Consider the following 15,734-nt stretch of genomic DNA (forward strand, 5'->3'; position numbering starts at 1 on the left):
AGCCAGTTGCTGTTCATATGAGCAAGGTCTACATTGGCTAAGGGCAGGAAGGATCACCAGCAAAGCTTTACTCCCGCGTTTGCTCTGAGAGTTGGTATGAAAATACAGTAAACTCCATAGCTACTGAGCTTGATAAATCTGAGGTGTGCATTTGTATCAGCTCGTTTCTATATGAATGAGTCAGCTACAGGTGCTACTACAGTGATTGGCCTACTTTCTCTTCTCTGTACTGACTCCCCATGTCATGCCACTGTAACCTGGCTTCACCAAATAAATTACTTGTACTCTGGTATTTATGTAAGGATCTATGCTAAGTGACCCTGCTGATAAGATAAGCATAGAGTGGGAAGATTAATAACAGAAGTAGCTGCTAAGGGTCAGAAAGGTTGGAAAACATATTTGATATCTTGTAGAATTGATAGGCTACAAACTGAAGACCAGACTGCCAAATAGTTAGTATCTGAGAGGACAAAGTCCTTAGAAAAGTAGCAGCGGAAAAAAAATGAATTCACAAGTTTGACCATATTTCATTTATCAGTTCCTAAGGTGCATGGAACATGGGGCAGAAAGGCTGAGCACACAGTGGGAAGTAATGGGTCTGAAACTAAGTAACAAAAACTACCAGGACTTTCACTACTCTGAAGAGGTGACAGTTAGGATAATACAAGTAGGAGACATCTCTGTGTATACACTGGGCTTTCATCATTGATCCTGGGATGGTAAAGATTAAGAGAAAGATGAAGCAGAAAAAATACAAGGCACTGTTTATATTGACAGCATCAAAATGAGCTCCTAGTTTGTTATTTGCTAAGTGCTTAAAAAGAAAAGAAAATGAGGAGAACTACAATAATAAAATTAGAAAATATTCCATAAAACACACCAAAGAAATGTAGAAAATCATTAGGGAATACTTCTATAATCCTCTAAGTTGGAAAGGCTTAAGGAAATAGATGAATTTTGAGATACAATTGAACCACCAAAATTATACCAACAAGGGTCAACAAATTAAACAGACCCCTAATAAATGAAGAGATTGAAATTGGGGACTGAGGGAAGCCTTCTTTTTTTTTTAAGATTTATTTATTATATATAAATACACTGTAGCTGTCTTCAGACTCACCAGAAGAAGGCATCAGATCTCATTACAGATGGTTGTAAGCCACCATGTGGTTGCTGGGAATTGAACTCAGGACCTCTGGAAGAGCAGTCAGTGCTCTTAACCACTGAGCCATCTCTCCAGCCCCCTGAGGAAAGCCTTCTTTAAAAAAAAGAAAAAAAAAAGAAAAAAAAAGGACAAGGTCCAGATGAATTCACAGAAAAGAAAAATTGCAACCAATCCTGCTTCTCAAACAGGACATCTTGGTTCTTACAAAGAGAGTACCACTTTAATAATAAAGGTTGGTAAAGACACAACAACAAATACCTAGGACACTACCTCTTGTGGACATTGATGTAAAAATTATCAATAAAATACTTGCAAACCTAATATAGGCATATATCACAAAGATATCCACCACTAAATAGTTGGTTTTAACTTGCCCAATCAGGACTGTTGCAACATACATAAGCTAACAAATGTAGTAAATCATGTAAATGTACTTGAAGATAAAAATCATATGGTTATCTCGAAAGATGCAGATTTGCCCTCATGACAAAAGTCCTTAATAGGATGAATTAGAGGGAACATAACTCAACAAAATAAAGGCTATACATTATAGTCCTACAACCAACATCTTCCTAAACGGAGAGCAATCATGCTAAAATTGAAATGGGACAGGGCTATCCATTATCTTCAATGCTTTTGATAGTGGTTGAAGCACAAGCTAGAGCAATAAGGCAGGAGAAGAAAATTAAAGGAAGAAAAATGTGAAAGAATAAGCTAAATTGTACAATTATGCATAATTGAAGAGGATATATTATAAGCAAGAGATACAAAATTATTCCACCAGAAGACTTAGAGAAATAATCAACACTTTTAGCAAAGTGGCTTACAAGTCAGTTTAGCCTTCCTATACAACAATAGCAATACATGCTAAGGAAGATCGTGGAAGCAATACTACTCAAAAGAGATTCCAAACACGAAAATAAAACAAAGCATCTAGGGATAAACCTACTCAAGGAGGCGAGAGACTTCTACAATGAAAACTTTAAGTATCTGAAGAAAGAAACTGAGAAAGACACGAGAAGGAGAAAGGACTTCCTATGCTTACAGGCATGTCGAAATAATCATGTGAAAATGATCCAAAGCTTTGTACAACTCCACTGCATTTCAACCAAAATTCTCATAACATCATTCATAGAAATGCAAAATATCATTCTGAAATTCACATGGAAGCACAAAAGACACTGATTATCCCAATAAATCCCAAGGGAAAATGAACAACGCTAAAGAGATTATTATATCAGATTTCAAGCTATAATTCTGAGCTATAATAATAAAAACTGCATCTACTCCACAAAAAAAGACTAGTGGATAAATTGAACAAAATAGAAGACCCAAACATACGTGCACATAGTTACTGTTTTCTGATATTTGACAAAGAACTCAAAAACACATACTGGAAGAATATATCTTTAAAAAATGGTGACTGAAAAATTGAGTATTCACATGTAAAGCAACAGAATTATCACCTAAACAAAAATCACCACTGGATATATCAAATACTACAATGTGAAATCTGAAGCATCGTGGTATACAGGCGGACATAGTGTTGGCGAAGCTGAAAGCTCTACATCCGGCAGCAGAAAGGGATTGTGTACCACATTGTGCATAATTTGCACATGGGAGACGTCAAAGCTCACTTCACACAGTGAGACACTTCCTTTAACAAGACCACACCAACTCCAAGAAGGCTATACCACTCTATGGCCCACTCTCTAGGTGCCAAGAATTAAAACGCATGAGTCTATGGGATAAATTACCTACCTATTCATACCACCACAGATGGAAAGATTCTAAGAATCAAAGGTCCATGGTACTGGCTACAAATGAAGTATGCTACACCCATGACACGCAACAGTATGACTATCTAAACAAGACATCATAATAATAATAGCATGACAGCATGTAGTAGAAAAATTCACAAGACTTAACTACCAGTTGAATAGCTACAGGCAGTCAATGATTGCAAAGAGAGATATGGTACTCAATAACAATTGGTAAGCCCTAACCGCATGTTCATATGAGCAATACTAATTAGACACAATACATTGTTTTCTGTTTTCCCTTCTTTTATATGTATATGGAAATAATAATAGAAGAGGTCGTGACTTCAAAAAGGGCATGAGAAATATGGGGGAAGCAGGAGGGGAAGTGAGGAAAAATTAAGTAAGTATTGTTTATTATATGAAAATCTCAGAATTTTTTTAAAACACAGAGTAATTTTTGGAGGAAGAATAAAGACAGGAAAGAAAATAGGAGTTCACAACTAGGAGAATAAAAATGTACATGAAATAGTAGTCAGTACATATTTAGAGAGAGAGAGCAAAGGTAATTCGGGAATGAAAATTTTTTAACAAAAGATGCTAAAGCGGGCTGGATGGCACAGTGGTTAAGAGCATGGACTGCTCTTCAGAGGTCCTGAGTTCAAATCCCAGCAACCACATGGCAGCTCACAACCATCTGTAATGGGATCTGATACCCTCCTCTGGTGTGTCTGAAGGCAGTGACAGTGTACTCACATACATAAAATAAATAAAACTTTAAAAAAGCATTGCTAAAAAAAGTTGCTAAAGCAATTATTATCCAAAACAGAGGTCTTACTCTTTCTAAAATAGATTGGAGATCTAAGTATATAATAAAATACACAAATCCAGAACATATTATTTAGAAAAATATATATGATATTGGAATTTATGCTAACATTTTAGAATGTACACAAAAAGCATAACCCAGGAAAGAAACAATTCTATAGTGAGTTTCATTAAAATTAAATGTTTTGCCCTGTGAAAAGTTACTATACTTAAAACACACAAACAAACAAACAAACAAACACACACAGAGAGAGAGAGAGAGAGAGAGAGAGAGAGAGAGAGAGAGAGAGAGAGAGAGAGAGAGAGAGAGAGAGAGAGGGCATGTCTTTACACAGATGTGTCTGATAAAAACTGTTACCCAAAATATCCAAATATCCAAAATGTCTCTCTAAGCTTAAGAGTATGAAAACAAATAAGCCCAATTAGAGCAGTAATGAGTCTCTGTCTGCCTAGAACACACACACCTACACAAAAGGTTCCAATTACAAGTTCTTTTTATTCCTACCATGAGATGATCTACACAGAAAGAGCTTCACTGGCCTCCTGGAATGTAAATCTATAGGGGGCCCCTCTTCTTGATTCAAAGTCACAGCGGTGCACCTATTCTCCAAGGCACTTTGATTTTTTTTAAATAAACTAAACTCCCCAACTATTATGATTTGTAGCACTCACTTGATTTCAAAAATTATGTCTACATAATGTCTGTTCGAGAATATTTATAGCAGTAGTTTCATCCATAATTTTCAAATCTTGAGCACAGATCCCTTACTTTCAGCATGTAGCCATAAACGAATTCTTATATACCCACCCAATGGAGGACTATTCAAATGGAAAAAATAAACTATCAATTAAAAAAAAAGGTAGACTATGAGCATGGTGGTAGTACATGCCTGTGATCGCAAAGCTTGGGAGGCTGAAGCAGGTAGCTATATTCTGAGCCTCAGGTCAGCCTAATGTGCAGGAAGAACCTGTCTCAAAGATCAATCTAAAACAAACAAACTTACAAGAGAAAAATGCATGGGACAACCTAAATTCATATTGATAAATGAAAGCATTCAGGATGAAAATGCTACATAATGTAAAAGTGCACTGAAGGGATTTGAGTACCTGGAAGAGGTAAAATGATGGAAACCTGAAGGAAAAGATGAAGAAAGCTGAGAACAGTGGTGCACAGACCAGAGAAATTCTCTGTTGGATACTTCCATGGTTTCTGTGACCGTAATGCCAATATTTATTTGTCAAAGGACATAGAATGTACAACTTTAATGGAGACTAAGGATTTAACAACTCGTAATAAGAAACAGAAATAATATTGGAAGAAGATGAATGAAAGAGTACTTCTGTCACCATCACCAAGCAAATAAATTAATTAATTACAACATTTTAAAGCCTACAAGACAGCAGTGTTATCAGTGTCGGGCTCTTCTTCCCAGAAATGGCCCATTTTCACCAGGGAACATGTTAATAATTCCAATAAAGATACAGGTTGGGCTCTTGTGTGCTGGAGGAGGCAGTTGCCTAGTTGGATGGAATTTGAACTGACCCACTTCACTGTCAGAGGAAGGAATCTCAGGACATTTACTCTCGGTTACTTTCTGGATGACCCACTGTAGCTTCCTTGATAAGGACTCACACCATGTTGAACTGTAATTTTTCAGGTAAAGAAAAACAGTCGAAAGGGTGATGATAATCTAAGACAGATTGTTTGGGATACTGGCCCTTCTGCTTTGCTGTGGGCCAGCAGAAGTGATGGGGAGAACATTTGAAATGAAGGGTATGGTGTTGTCTCATTCATGTCCGCTGTGGTTTCTGAATAATTGCAGCATTGTGCGCTGTCTAAAAGTAATTCGCTCCTTCCAAGGAATTGTGAGCAAGATCCCAACCTGAGACAGGAGGCTATTGGCTACCTTTCAACAGAAAAGAACAAGATCTGGGGTGGAACAGAGTGAAGCTTTTGAGGTGCCACTAATATTTTGTTCCCAGTTGTGTGAGGTGGCTATGAAGGTGACATACACAAGGAAACTTGGGCATTGGAATTATAATGCAGATTTTTGTACAAACTTATTTTTGGAAAAAGAAAGGTTTTTTTTTCTTTTCTTTTTTTAGGAACTGGGGACCGAACCCAGGGCCTTGCGCTTGCTAGGCAAGTGCTCTACCACTGAGCTAAACCCCCAACCCCTGGAAAAAGAAAGTTTTAAATTTGCACCTCCACCATAAAATTCTATGTTTAAGAAATTGTTCTGAGGAAACATTTGGATGAGTAAATAAAATTATCTACACACAGTAAATGATCAGAGATTCTTACATGTTAAATGGTACTCACAAAATATGTTATGTAATGATTTGTGTTATTGATGAATTGTTAATAAAAGTTGTGTTTAATCATAGATCACTATCTACACCAGAAATATCTAATGCTTAGAATCTGGATATACAGAAAGAAAGGGCAAGGAAGGAAGGCAGGGTGCAAGGAAGGAAAGGAGGGAAGAAGGAAGAGAAAGATGAGGAGGAAGGAAGAAAAGAAGGAGGGAGGGAGGGAGGGAGGAACCAATGGTTCCTGCAACCCCTGATGCTCTAACAGTAGCATCAATAAAAAGATGAAATCTTTCAATAATATATATTATTCATAATAATTATCAAATGAGGTCTCTTAGGCTTACCTGGTTTCATAAATGGCATAAAGTTTTCCATGTTCTTTGACTGCATTCCTGAAAAAAATACAAAGAGAGAGATGATGTAAAGTTTTAAATTGTAAGGTCTAAAATTGCTCTAAACAGATATGTATCGGTTTGCATTTACTTGCTGAAACATTGGTACTGGCTTTTGGAGAATCTGAGAAAGACCATTTAAAGGAGCCATGCATGTCCTTAAACTTGTATCAATATAGCACTCACTTAGCTCAAGCTGGGGTTGCTGCTCTAACAGTAGCTAGGAGGACTCTGAACCCATGGCTAAATTCTACAGAAAAGAAAGGGAAGAGAGAAAGGCTTCCAAATTAGGGTAGGTAAACTGATATAAATTAAACAAAACAAGATAATAGAAGGGTTCTTGGGAGAAGTCATGCTAAATAGGACCTCAGAAATGCATCATAAATGAAACATTTTAATTAGAATCTGAGCAGTTAAAAAAAAAAAGCCAACACTGAGATGTGTAGGAAACCTAAGCCACAGAATTTACTGCTTTTACAGACAGAACATACCAGGCATGCTTGATGACATCCTATGATCGCATACATTGATTGTTATGTATAAGGCATTGTATATGTTATGCTGGAATACAATGAAGATGATTAAACTAAATCGATATAAGTGGCCTAATTGAAGCAATAAAGCCATGAATGACAATGAGTCAGCTATGTGTGATGGGGAAGGACACTACCCATAGCCAGATCCTTTGCTTCTAAAATCACTAAATACACAAGAAATGAGAAGAAGCAGACAACATTTTCTACCTGAGATGAAACTGCTAGAAAAGATGGGACAAGAAAATGAAACAAGCAAAATAAACACAAAAGCATCAAATATTAGTAGTGTGGAAAAGGTAATAAGAAAATTAAAAAACCAAAAAAAATCTAATGAAGTGTTAGTTATGAACTATGTAACTGTTTTAAGAAAGCATGCTAAGGATGAAGACATAGAGGGCTCCTTCTGCATACACATGGTCTTGGGTTCAAACCCTACGACCACAAAACGAAAGTAAGCCAACCAAACAAAACCCTCCTACAAAACTTTGGTTTTTGTATAGAATAGAGTTTATTTAGGGCATGGGGAGGGGAGATAAGAGGGTAGTAGGGGCAGAGAAAGAAAGGGAGGGGGGAGGGGAGGGGAGAAGAGGAGAGGAGAGGAGAGGAGAGAAGAGTCAGGCCATGAACATGTGGAGAGAGGGGAAGGGAATGGGGAGAGAAGGAACAAAGGGGGAAGAGAGTAAGAGCAAGAGTGCAAGAGAGCAGAAACTTTAAACTGGGGATGTGGCTCAGTCTCTGACCGGGTAAGTAGAATATGCAAATCCTGTGGCTCAGTCCCCAGCACCACAGCATATTTTAGAAGAGATAAACGAAATGTAAGTGGGCAAAGACTAAGTGAATAAGTTGGAGGACCATGACAAAGTTGACAACCTGGGAGAACAGAAAATGGGATGTAACTGATACTGGAATGACAACGCAGTACTAGGGACCACCAGGGTATAGGGGACCTGGGAAATAAATAATGTAGTGAAAGAAAACATGTTTCCGAAAATTAAATAAGAAATAGTTTAAATTGGCTTGTATAACATGCAAAGCATGTAAGGTACGTATGCCGAAAATAATTAGATTAAATGGAATGACAAAAGGTCTGATGACACTTGAACAGATAAAATTGTTATTCTAAGCAAACGGTGAAAGTCAGTGTTTGTTTAGAATATACATATGTATATATATACATATACACACATATACATATATATGTATATAATACAAGTACTAAAATGCATATTCAAATTAGGTAGAAATACATTCAGACATATCAATGCTTATATTACATATAAATGGCCTAATATGAAGATTAGAGTATAGCAACGACCCAAACCATGCAGCAAGCCAGCTTTACAGATTTAAGAATATGTGAATGTAGGCACACATTCACTTATCAATGTGCTGGGGTTTGAAGCCTGAGTTTCTCCTATGACTGACATGCCTTCTATGCATCTGCATGTCCAGACCCAGGATGCTAACTTTACATATGAAGACACAAATAGATTTAAATGATGAGATGCATAATATTATACACATCCCAACCAAAAACAAACCAGAATTACTGTGTATCTCAGAGCAGAGAGAATTTATGATGATAAAGACGATAGAGATACAATGATCTATGGTGTCCTCATGCACACTCAATAATTCTATGTGTCTTTACTCCTAGCCATAGGCATTCAACACAAGAATGTAAAATTTAAAGCAGAAGGAGATGACCTACAACCACTTCTGGTTTCCTTGCAGGAATGAACAGGCTAGGTCAAGGAGGAAATACTTCCAACCAGTGACGCAAATTAGTCTACCAATGTACAGGAGACAGGCTACAGAGTAGAGAAAAGTGTTTCAAAATAGATGTCCTAGTGACATGCATGTAGATGGAGGACTGTCAAAACCCAATAGCCAAAATTCCCAAGCCTTAGTTACAAAACAGGAAATGCAACACATTTCCCTGAACAGGATACATGACTGTAAGCACTATATAAAGACAATTGGCTATGGGTAGGGCACAAGTAGAATGCCCATGGAATACTGTAAGCAAGTATGGTCTATTAATAGACATGCTGCTGGTTATTTTTCTTGGAAGCCATACAGTTCTTTGAATTTGGAGTAACCACCAGTGATTAGTAAAGTCTTCAAAAGGCCTTAGTTACTGATACAGAGCTGCTCTTTAGTATCTCCTAATTCTTTCCCATTTTCTCCAGAGGATCTGAAACTTTCTTAATCTTCTCAGTGATGATAGAACTCTTGTTTTTGATATTTTGTTTCTTTTCCTATTCACTTATTTGTTTATTTGCTTGTCTGTGCCTTGCTATGGAAAACATCTCCGGAGTAAATAACTAAGAAAATGAATTTTCCTCTCCCAGCAAGTATCAAAAGCAAAGAGCTTCTTGATTGGCAGTGAGACTGTGATCCTTTATCTTTCTCCAGATTTGATTTTTTTTTCTGGCTTAAGTTTGAGACAGGCTGACACCATTACAGGCTTCAAATTCAGGAGACTAGACCTAAATCACTGTTTCCAAGAACTGGGCAAGTCCAGGCCTCAGAAGCTGCAGCTGGCCTGAGGCAAGGACAATGGGGTCTGCAACAGTTTCCAGACTTCCTCAGCAATAGTTTCCAGACGTGCCCAGCAATGGTTCCTGTATGTCCCTAGAGATAGAGCCAACAGTACAGGTCACTTACCCCTCCCTAGAATTTCTCCTAATGTGCTTTGAATCTGGCCTATGAGCTCACTTGAGCGTCTCCATTTTGGAATGGAAGACCTCAGGATGCTGGACTTCTGCTGAATAAAAATTCTTTGCATTTATATACTATTTGAGTTCAGGGTATGATTCTTAAATGAATTATGAACCATTACATGTTTGCCCAGGTCTTGTGTGTGCTGGCACAGTCAGATCTCTGGGTTCATGTGTGGGTCAGCACTGTTGTATCTGAAAAACATTGTTTCCTTGAGATTTTTTTTTAGCCACCATTTCTTACACTCAGAGATCTATGAGCCTTATGGGAAGGGATGTGGTAGATATTTCCAGCACACTCCAGTGCAGGCCTCCTGATCTAGAGTGGTTCACCAACAAACTTCATGATTTTTGTGAACCTTTTGTTTTGGTTGGTTTGATTTGGTGTAGGGGTTTTGTATTCTTTTGAAAAAGTAATAAGTTGGATGGGTAAGGAAGAATAGGATTTAAATATTTTGTATAAAAAGTTTTAAGCTAATAAAAATATATTGACCTTCTTTGTCTATCAAATCCCCTTTAATGGAATTGATACAATATAAGTAGTGGCTGCCACTCACAAAACAGTCAAAACTAGAGTCTCTCTTTGCATGGATTAAAAACCTAAACAGACCCATAACAAATAAGGAAATTGAAATAGTAATAAAAATCCTTCCAGTTTAGAAAAAAATCCCAACCAGATGAATTCACAGCAGAATTCTACTAGATATTCAAAGAAGTTCTAAAGTCAATTCTTAAACTATTCCCAAAAGCAGAAACAGAAGTAGTTTCTCCCAAACTCTAGAAATGACAAATTCAACAGTAAAACAGGATTAAGTAACAACTTGCAACAAATCAATAGTTTTTTGTACACGAACAACAAACATACAGAAAAGGATGCCCCTGGCACATTTCCATTCACAATGGTCTCAAAGAAAATAAAATATCTAGGAATAAATCTAGTCATGAAAGTGAAGCACCTCTACAATGGAAACTTTAAACCTCTAAAGAGAGAAAGACACTATACATTGGAAGGGATCCCATGCTCATGGATTGGTGAAGTTAACATTGTGAAAAATGGGCATTGCACAGAAAGCTATTTTCAAATTCAATGCAACCCCAATCAAAATCCTCATTTTATTCTTTGCAGAAATAGATATAAATATCCTATAATTCATGTGGAAACACAAAAGATCCCAGATTTTCAAAACAATCTGAGCAAAACCAACAATGCTCAGGGACTGCTAGGGACTGAGAGTCTAGATCTTAAGGCATATTACAGAGCCTTAGTAATAAAATCAATATGGTATTGACATGAAAACAAACTTATAGAACAACTGGAACAATAAGTACTTAATATTTGAAAAATACATCAAAAACACACACTGTGGATAAAAAGGCATCTTCAAGAAATAGAAAAAAGAGAAGCTGGAAAATTGGATGGAGAAAAATGCAATTAGATCTGTATGAAGGAATGAAATTAGATAAGTATCTATCAACTGGCACAAAAACTAACTTCAAACAAATCAAAGAACTAAACCTGAAACACTGTTGCTAATTCATCCAGTCCTGTGGAAATCAGTGTAGAGAATTCTCAAAAATCATCCATATAACCTAGCTATACCACTCTGTCATATGCCCAAAGAACTTGATTTCCTACTCCAAAGATGTTTGCTCAGTCATATTCGTTGCCTCTCTATTCACAATAGCTATGAAATAAAAAGTCCCACAATCAATTAATTCATAATGAAAATGTGGTACACACACTATGGAAGACTATCCATCTGAAAGAAGGGATGAAATCATAAGCTTTCCAGGTAAACAGCTGAACTAGAAAAAGATCATAGTGAGTGAGCTAACCCAGACTCAGAAAGACAGATGCTGCATGTTCTCTCTCATTAGTGACTCCTACTTTAAATCTTCAGATGTGAATGCATAGCCGGAAAGTAATAGGCAACCATTGCTGGGATGGGGTGAAATGAGCAACACACAGAGAGAGATACCAGGTACAAGCGATCACGAAAATGGAAGAGCTATGTCTCTTCATGCAGGGAAAAAGGAATTATCAGGATACAAGTGATCTCTTAGGGGAACTAGAAAAGGAGGAGCACTTTACAGACTGGAGAAAGAGGCAAATACAGTAAAGATGAGGGAACTAGGTAGAATAGAAATATGGGTGGGTGAAAAGCCACAAGAGAATTGTACTATTAATTATTTAAAAATAAACAATGCTCCTATAACACATGTAATTCTATGTATAAATATACATACATAGTATTTTTCTTCAGTGGAGACAGCAAAAAAGATGATGTACTTGCATGAGTTTCAGTTGACCACAGTTGAAAGCAGAACTAGTCCAGAATGCCAAAGATCCAGAGCAGAAGGTCAGTGGGACTACTTTTGGTTGTAAAGAGAAGGCAAAGACAGTCAGTTTCTCAGGTGATCTGGGCAGGAGGATGTTCCAGGTCTGCTGAGAATTCTTATTGACAGCAGCCTACAGTCCATCAGTTGTACCAGCATCCCAGCCTTCCTCATCCCTTACTTTTGCTCCTGCAGGCTTCATGGGTGAATAAGCTAATTTACTCTGCCTCATCTTGCTTCTCTTGCTCTTCAGCCTGAGAATTCTCTTCTGTCACTTCGCTCTCCTGGTACAGAAGTTTCAAGGAAGATGGCTCTAAGGCCTAGAGCTACATATATAGTTTTAATGAAGTTTTCTCATCTAGGCTGATGGTACTCCCTCCAAGAGCCAAAGAATACCTAACAAAAACTCCAATACCAGGCATGAGAATCACTCCTTTTAGTTGCAAGCTAGGGCTGTCCAAGAGATTCCCCAAATATACAGTCTATTGTTGTTGCCTTTAGTAACAGGAGCTAGAGAACCCTGAGACAGTCCTTCCCTGAGAACTATCTTTTGGGTGCCAGAAGGCACCATGAACACTTTCAAAGGAGAGCGGAGGCAGTCTACAGTCCTGTCCAGTTATGACACCTTTGGACCATACCAAGGGACCAGCACGGCATAATAACCCTAAGGTTGCAGTAGTAGACTTAAGACCTACTCGACAAGAGGAATATCATAGCTGGTACTGGAAATATAACTAAGTACTCAGTGCTAATGAAATCATAGTTTTTAGGAGAGAATCTACAACCTCTAATGTACTAAAACAGCATAACCCATACCCCTCATCAAGAAAGTTCTCTTTGCAACACATAGAGATCACTACAGAAAACCAATCAAAATGCAAATTGTGGAGTCAAGTCCTAATGGATAAATTTATAAAATACTCCCATATCTAAAAGTAGAAGAACAATGGAGGGGACAAGTAGATAGTAAGCGTCAGAGGGTCAGAGAATTCTCTGTGAGATTGTGTCTTGTAGTAACATCAGGAGCTGTAACCATAAAGTCTGAGAAGCATGTTTCCCTAAATGTTAACTGAAATAGGACAAGACTAATGGGCATGTCAAACAAAGTTGAGAAAAAGCCCACAAGGTCACAAGGCCTCAACCCTTCACAAAATTTTACAGATACTGAGTAAAGTTGAGCACAGGCTATATTTAGGAATGTATATACATATGTACATATATACTTTTATTTATTTATGTTTTCATATCCATATCCATTTATATGCAATAACAATTAATGAAACAAGAGGAAATGAATTTGAAGAAAAGTGGGGAGTAGACTATGGAAGCTTTTGAAGAGAGGAAATGAAAGGGTAAAATAATGTAGTTATATAAAATCTTTATCTATATATGCACATACACACATAGATATTTTCAACCTGAAGAATAAAGTTTTATCGTTTACTAGAAGATATATGCAAATTAAATCAGTCATAGACATATTTTCCCTTCATTTGCACTTACTTTATTTTATATAGCTACTGAACTATGTATCCATATAGGACATTACAGCAGAAGTGAACAGAGGGGAATGATAGTATAGGGAAAGAAAATGGGAGGGGCTGATATATAACATATTTTTGCATACTAATATTAATACTAATAATAATAATAATTCTGGGCCATGTAAGTAGAGACTGAGCCTTTGATGCATAATCTTTGCAATTAAATTTACGACTTATTATTTTATCTATGACTATGACTATGGTGCATACAGAGGTATGATAATCTTTACTTCTATTTCTCTTGGCTTATTTGTATGCTTGGAGTTTCCAATACAGATTTACACAGTCTCTAACAAACGGAAGCCACAGGCTGCTTTGGTGGTAAAATGGAAGTGGTACTTCAACTGCTGCTGATTACTAGCAATCCTTTGAAGGCATCCCGCATTTCTTTCTTGCCTTCCCTTCCCATCATCTTTGGATCCTTACAGCTCCATCTTGGTGCAGCCAGTCTCACATATTTCCTGTCCTTTCTGCTGCAGACCACACTGTCCTAACACAACCCCTTTGTGACAGTGTTATCATTTGAGAAACAGAAGATTCCACTTCTTTCTTTCTTTGTTTCCTCGGACTATTTTTTTCTATGTAATTTTTTATTGACAGCTGGATAACTTAGAGGATGTATAAGGACAAATATGGGACATAGTACAGAGGTAAATAGCTATTACTCTGGGAAGGTATTCGTAGACACTAAGTGAGGGCATATCCATGGATGAAACTCAGGGACTCTACAGTTTGAATCTTTTATCGAAAACTTATGCCCAGATTTTTTTCTTCCTATGATAGCACAAGGAGGGGAGACTTAAAGATGTGTTTATCTGTGAGGGCTGCCCCCTCATGACAAGTCCCTCTACACAGTGGTGAGTCTCACGAGATCAGGATCTTTCTCCTTCTTATTCCCCATCTCCCTTGGATTGCCACTGGCCAAGCAATACACTTGTATCCCATAACAATGCTGCCCAAGGCCCTCACAACATGTTGGTCTTGGATTCTCAGACTTCACAATTGTGAAAAATACATTTTCATCATTATAAATCAGCTAGCCTGTGGTAGCCTAGAACAATAACAGAAAGTGGGTCAAGACAATCTTTCAGTTCATTCAGGATATCTAGTTGAGGTTTAGGTTAGGCCCATAAGGACTCCCAACCCCCTTCCTCCTCCTCTGACTTCTCCCTCCTTGGTCACAAGCACTTTCTGTGCTGGGCCACAGCAAAGGCGCATATTTTTCAAGTTGCTTATTATAGTTGCTTATTTGCTTGAGTTGTTGATCTGATTAAGAATAATTGTTTATTCTTATGTGTTCTTATTATACTGCAAGTGACATCTATAACTTTTTTTCCTAGGTGCTGGTTCATAACCATTACAATTTGCTTTTTCATACTTAGAAAGAATATAGTAAATGACCGGATTACTTCTGACAACCTCTCAAGTTACCTTTCAGTTGTCATGAGTAAAATACCTGAGATGATCAATTTAAAAGGATAATAATAATAGTAGTAATAATAATAAAAAATCAACACACAGTAAGTTCAGTTTGGACATGATTTCTTGGCTCTTGGCTGTTTTGCTTTTGGGGCCTAAGTCAGCACAATATGACAGAGAGTGCATGGGGCAGGAAGCAGACAGGACACAAATAGGCAAACAGGAAGCAGCCGTGTCCCAATATCGTCCCCAAGGGTATCTACTCATTAACTCAATGTAATCCTACCTGGCCCTACCTCAAAGGATCCAGCAAGTCCCAAAGGCATCATAGTGGGAAACCAAGGTTTTAGTTCATGGACTTTTGGAGAGATGCTCCACTGTTACCTGTGTCCAGTCCTTACCATTATTCCTCTCAGCTTATTGGTGAAGTTCCTCTAAGAGGTTCCTAGAAGGAGAGAAACTGGCTTTCCACATCCGACACTATAGGCTGGGTACTGTAGATACGTGTAATTTATGAGAAGGCAGCACACTTCTCCCACGATGGCCTACCTTTTCCTGCTCAGTTCACCTTCTCAGAGCACTTGGTCCTTTTAGTTCTGATCCATGTGTATTCTTGTACCTCACAATCCATTTCACTAAGAACCTAGGTAAGTGCTGATACCTTTGTATATTTCCTCATAGAAGATGGTAAGGTGCTTATGCATATACCTTGCT

The sequence above is a fragment of the Rattus rattus genome, chromosome 2 (genome assembly GCF_011064425.1).
Source record: "Rattus rattus isolate New Zealand chromosome 2, Rrattus_CSIRO_v1, whole genome shotgun sequence".
Classification (NCBI taxonomy): domain Eukaryota; kingdom Metazoa; phylum Chordata; class Mammalia; order Rodentia; family Muridae; genus Rattus; species Rattus rattus.